This window comes from Carcharodon carcharias, chromosome 4 (genome assembly GCF_017639515.1).
Source record: "Carcharodon carcharias isolate sCarCar2 chromosome 4, sCarCar2.pri, whole genome shotgun sequence".
Taxonomy (NCBI): Eukaryota; Metazoa; Chordata; class Chondrichthyes; order Lamniformes; family Lamnidae; genus Carcharodon; species Carcharodon carcharias.
In genome coordinates, this window is record NC_054470.1 from 104,254,944 (window position 1) to 104,260,943 (window position 6,000).

Below are 6,000 nucleotides of genomic sequence, written 5' to 3' on the forward strand. Positions count from 1 at the left end.
AGCCTTTGATCTGTTGCTGTAGCCATAGTATTATATAATTGGCTGGTCCAGTTGAGTTTCTGGCCAATGGTAACCCCCAAGATGTTGATAGTGGGGGATTCAGTGATGGTAATGCCTTTGAATGTCAAGGGATGATGGTTAGATTCTCTTTTGTTGGAGATGGTCATTGCCTGGCACTTGTGTGATGTAAATATTACTTGCACTTTATCATCCCAAGCCTGAATATTGCCCATATATGGACGATATGGACTCAGACTGTTTCAGTATCTGTGGAGTTGCGAATGGTGCTGAACATTGTGCAATCATCAGCGAACATTCCCACTTCTGACCTGATGATGCAAGGAAGGTCATTGATGAAGCAGCTGAAGATGGTTGGGTCTAGGGCACTATCCTGAGGAACTTCTGCAGCAACGTGCAGAACTGAGATTATTAGCCTCCAACAACTACAACCATCTTGCTTTGTGCTAGGTATGACCCCCCCAACCAGTGCAGAAATTTCCCCCTGATTCTCATTGACTCCAGTTGTACTCAGGTTGCTTGATGCCACACTTGCCAAATGCCAAGGGCCATCTAGGGCAGTTACTCTCACCTCACCTCTTGAGCAGAGCTCTTTTGTCCATGTTTGGACCAAGTCTACAATGAGGCCAAGAGCTGTGTGGCCTTGGCGGAACCCAAACTGAGCGTCAGTGGGCAGGTTATTGCTGTGTTAAGTGCTGATTGATAGAACTACCAACGACACTTTCCATCACTTTGCTGATGATTGATAGTAGACCGATGGAGTGGTAATTGGCTGAGTTAGGTTTGTCCTGCTTTTTGTGTAAGGACATACCCGGGCAATTTTCCACATTGCTGGGTAGATACCAGTGTTGTAGCTGTACTGGAACAGCTTGGCTAGTGCCTCACCTACTTCTGGAACCCAAGCCTTCAGTACTATTGCTGGAATGTTGTTAGGGCCGATAGCCTTTGCCTTATCCAGTGCCTTCAGCCATTTCTTGATATCACACGGGGTCAATTGAATTGTGTGAACACTGACATCTGTGATGCAGGCGACCCTGCCAGCTTGCCAAACAATGTTCCTCATGAACCTCAGGCTATGAGCTATATTGTAATTCTTCCCTCTATTTGCGTTTGTTGTATTTTTTTCTTATTACTGTTTCCCATAGGTGTGTTCTGCATCTTTGTCCCTCTGGTCACTTATTCCTACATTTTCTCCATGAATGAAATGATTAGTTACATGCAACATGCTGCATTGGGTAAACAGAACGGTTCTTGGTGCCAAACAGGTGCCAGAGTTGGCTCCAAAGCAAAGTATGCAGGCATTAACTGAAGCCAACCAGTCTCACTGTTTGGCTCCTAGATGTGTGCCAAAGGGCTTTATCAACTCAATGCTCTAAGTGGAGCTGAGATGATTACAGATGTGTTGGCTATAAAAAACAAAATGAATATGCAATATTGATCACTATAGTTCTCTTTTCTCTCTGGTTACTCAGATTACAAAGGGAGAAAGGGGCACAATGCCACCAACCTGCTGAGTAGCTTAAATTTAAACACTTAAAAAATGGTTGGGTCTGTTGACTATAGTTAACTAGCTTGGAACCAATTCAGCAAAGCTAATTAGACTCTTGGCATGGATTGCAAAAAAAAAACTTTGGACTTCAATTCCTCTCCTGTGTGCCCACTCAATATGACAGGGTTAAGGAAGGGTCAGAATATTTTTGGCATTTCTTCTAAGGTTTGCCCAAATGTTAAAGAAGGTGAGTTGCTGAAGCATACAGTCCAGAAACTGTCATTTTGAAACCCTGATTGTGTTTCTGATAGCTAAACTCAGCTGGGAGAACAGCTGGATTGCCCTTGTGGCCTCAGTAAGGGGGATCAATATCAACCATTGTTCCTACTCATGACTGATATCCAAAGACTCCTAGATAAAAACAAAAAACTGCGAATGCTGGAAATCCAAAACAAAAACAGAATTACCTGGAAAAACTCAGCAGGACTGGCAGCATCGGCGGAGAAGAAAAGAGTTGACGTTTCGAGTCCTCATGACCCTTCAACAGAACTGATTTTTCTTTACAAGGAGAGGGGTGGACCAGCTTATATTTCACCCCTCTCCTTGTAAAGAAAAATGACCCTGTTGAAGGGTCATGAGGACTCGAAACGTCAACTCTTTTCTTCTCCGCCGATGCTGCCAGACCTGCTGAGTTTTTCCAGGTAATTCTGTTTTTGTCCAAAGACTCCTGCTGGGAGTGCACACATGTGCGGTTGAGTAAGGCTAGCAGTGGGCTCACAGGTTACATTAGGAGCAGGAGATTTGAAGAACTGGAAGATTTTCAATGGATGTTTGCTGGACCTCCTCTACATTTGAGGAGCAATGTGACATTTTGACTGGTAGTACAGGTCGGGCATGAGTGAACTGCCCTTACAGGTGTGATTGGCCTGCCACAGCCATGCAAATGGCGCAAGGCGTTGTAGTTTGGGATGGGGTCTACGCCTTGGACCTGTAAGTCATAAGTTCTACTGCATTGGGCAAAATAGCCATGGGAAAAATGCAACAAGAAAGCAACTTGCATTTATATAGCACCTTTAACATAAGAAAACATTCCACTTCACTGGAACGTTACCAAACATGACATTGAGCCACATAAAGAGATATTTGATCAGGTGATCAAAAGCTTGATTCAAGAGATAGTTATTCCAAGAATTTCTGGGATGTTATAATTTCTATTCATCTTTCTTAAATCCATTTCCTAATGCTGATTTTCTCACTATATTTATTCGGTAATCATAGCTTGGTAAAACTGATGAAATTACTCAATGTTTTCAAGAAGCCTGACTCCCATGGGAAGAAGAGGGAGAAAGAGACCACAGAGGAAGGAAAAATAGTGAGTACACATAAATTACACAAAACACCCATTATAACTTTGTGGTAGATAAACAATGCGATCCCTGGATACTCATAGGCGCACATCACTGATGTAAGTTGGAACTGAAAGCCTGATCACATTCACATCTGTAAAGGGCTTTACTTACAAAGTGCTGTAAGACAACCTAACTGTATGATGCATGGTGACTTAATTACATTCAAAATAGGCAGCAGCTTTGATACATGCCTGTCACTGTGTATGTTCTCTTTCAACGTGTACAAGGTGAAATCAAATCAAGACAACCAACTTGAGTAGGAGGAAGAGGAGTCTGAATTTGCAAACTCTTGACTGCCTTTGAGGTGCTCGCCCTGGACAATCTAGTCTAAAGGCCACCTCGGAGATAAAGAATGTGAGGCCTCCCCCAAGCTTTGAGCTGTTTCCAACTGTATTGCTTTTGCTTCCTTCTCATTTATACCCATGCAAACTTATGGACATTTTTTATTCAAAAAATATATTTTATTCCTGAAATTTTGTAAAAGTGCATAACATAAATGTTCAAATTTAACATTGCGTAAAGTGCAATATAGTTTAATTTATCTTTCAATATAGTCTGTGGCTCTCTGGGATGCCTCACTACACTTACAATTACAGGTTATATTTACAATATAGATTTCATATCAAACATTCACTGATGCATGAGTTCCAGCCTCTCGGTGTATGTTGGCCTTGGACTTTGGTCTTCTCCCATTGAGCCTTTGCAGTAGTGCATTCCTTAGCACACAGTCCTGAACCATGGAATGTGCCAGTTACATGGACAGCTCTTGCACTGGAAGGCCAACAAATTTCAGGCAGATCAAACAGCATCTTTCACCAAGCTGATGGTTCTCCAGCAACAGTTGATAATTGTCTTGATGCGTATCCTCGGGAACAACCTGTAGAGCACAGGTTCTTGCATTATGAAGTTGGCTCAGAGTAAACTTTGATAAAAACCATTGCATCTTTTTCCAGACCACCTTTGTAAAGGCGGAAGCCAGAAGGAAATGGTTGCTGCTCTCTTTCCCACTGCAGTAGCTTTGGGACTCTGGGTGTACATGTAGATTCTGACAGGGTGGGTCCTTCTCACCACCAGCCAAGCTATGTTTTGGTGCTTGTTTAAAGGTTCTGGCAATGAGGCATTCTGCCATATGACTTTGGCAGTCTTCTCCAGGAACCAACTGACAAGAGTCCACGATCCCCGTTTCCCACAGGGCCTTGAGGACGTTACATGTAGACCACTGCCTGATGGACCTGTGGTCAAATGTGATTTCTGCACAAACTTTTCCAGGAGAGACAGGTAGTACGGCGCTGCCCAGCTGAATGGAGCGTTCCTCGGCAATGTGGCCAAACCCATCTTTCGCAACACCAGTGATAGAACCTCAGCACGCAGGGCGGAATCGTCCCAGATTTGCACAAAGTGCGGTGGTGTGCGGGAAGAAGGAGGTTTTACCCACTGATGGCAATGGTGGGTTTTCACGCCATATCGTCCCAGTCCTACCTCATTAATCGAGTATTCCCAGGAAATACGCTGTTTCACTAGCAGGTGGCCTCTGATTCGCCTACCATGCCACCACTTGCTGCTTCCTTAGGATCGACGCTATATTTATAGAGCAGCGGTGCGCACACCTCTCAGGGGTTCCAACCCAGGACTGCTATATAAGACATGGCCCCGAAAAGCAAGAAGACTACAGCACCCACCCCCACCACCCCCCCACCACCCCCACACCACCCCCCATTTCAGTGATGCCTTCCTGGAACGCTTTCTATACACCGTTGGAGCCCACCCCGATGTCCTTTACTTCCACTCTAGTCACAGGAGGCCCATCAGTGTCACCACTCTGGCTTGGGAGGTGGTGGCAGGGGCAGTCAGTGTCAATGCTGCACAGAAGAGGTCAGCTATCCAGTGCAGAAAGAGGATGAATGATCTCATCCGTGCTGCCAGGGTAAGGCAACCATCTCATTGCTCTAAACTCACACACTGACCAGCTCATCATACATTCATTGGCATCTCACTCACTGCCAGCTCAAAGGACATCACCACCTACTGTCTTTAATACACCCTCACATCTCCATCTCACCTCATCTCCTCTGGAGACTGCCTCTCAGCCCTCACCCCCTTGCACAGATCCACATGTGCCCCCACACACACACTGTGACACCATCCTTCCCCAGGGATGCCCTACCCTGCTTAAGGCCACTTCTGCTCCTTCCCCAAGGAAGCCCTAGCCCTGCAGCCATTGAAAGGCCAACCTCACCTTACAGCTGCTCTCGTAAGTAGAGATCTGCCCATGAGCCCCCATAAAATTGATGTGGTGCTGCCTGTGAAGCCTGGTGCTGATGACTGCAAGTGCTGCCTGAAGCAAGGTAGGCAAACAAGCCTCAAAATCCTGAATGAAGTGCAGCTTGCCAGGTGTACGTCGCTTATTTTCAGGTGTGAAACACATTGACATGCAATCATGCTGATGTGCTTGGATGATCCAACGTGGAGGGAATGATTCTGGTGAGCAGGGCTTATGCAAATGCATTAAACATCCAGTGGTGGGAAAGGCGGAGCGGACGATTACAAACTGGTTTCACGACATTGTGAAACTGATTTTTGGCCTTCCCCCACATATTGTCTGCTCACGCCTGCCATGACACCCGACGCCAACGGGCATGTTAAATTTCACCTTGGTATTTGCGCACCGAGGGTTTCCACACAGCCTGAGACTGCTGCACACAAAGTATTCCTCATTATTGCAGAAACAGCAGGTTGGATTTGACCTTGGGAAGAAACCCCAATTTAGAAACACATCGCTCAGTGGCTTTAACACTGCATGCATTAATGGAGGCACTTTTTAATCCCATTTAAACTGTGTATAGTTCACCAATCTGATTGTTGATGATGGTCCCACTCCTTGGGCATGTCCCTACATACAATTAGAGTTTGTTAACTGTTGCACTATCACCCAGTCGAGAAAACTGTCCTGGTCACCCATGGGGAGGGTTATTCTGCCTGGGTGACATTGGGCTGGGGGCAATGGGATGTAATTTGAGCTCTAGTTAATTCTTTCTTTTCGCTCTGCTCCTCAATGAGGATTTTTCTCCTCCTGGCTTCGCGGAG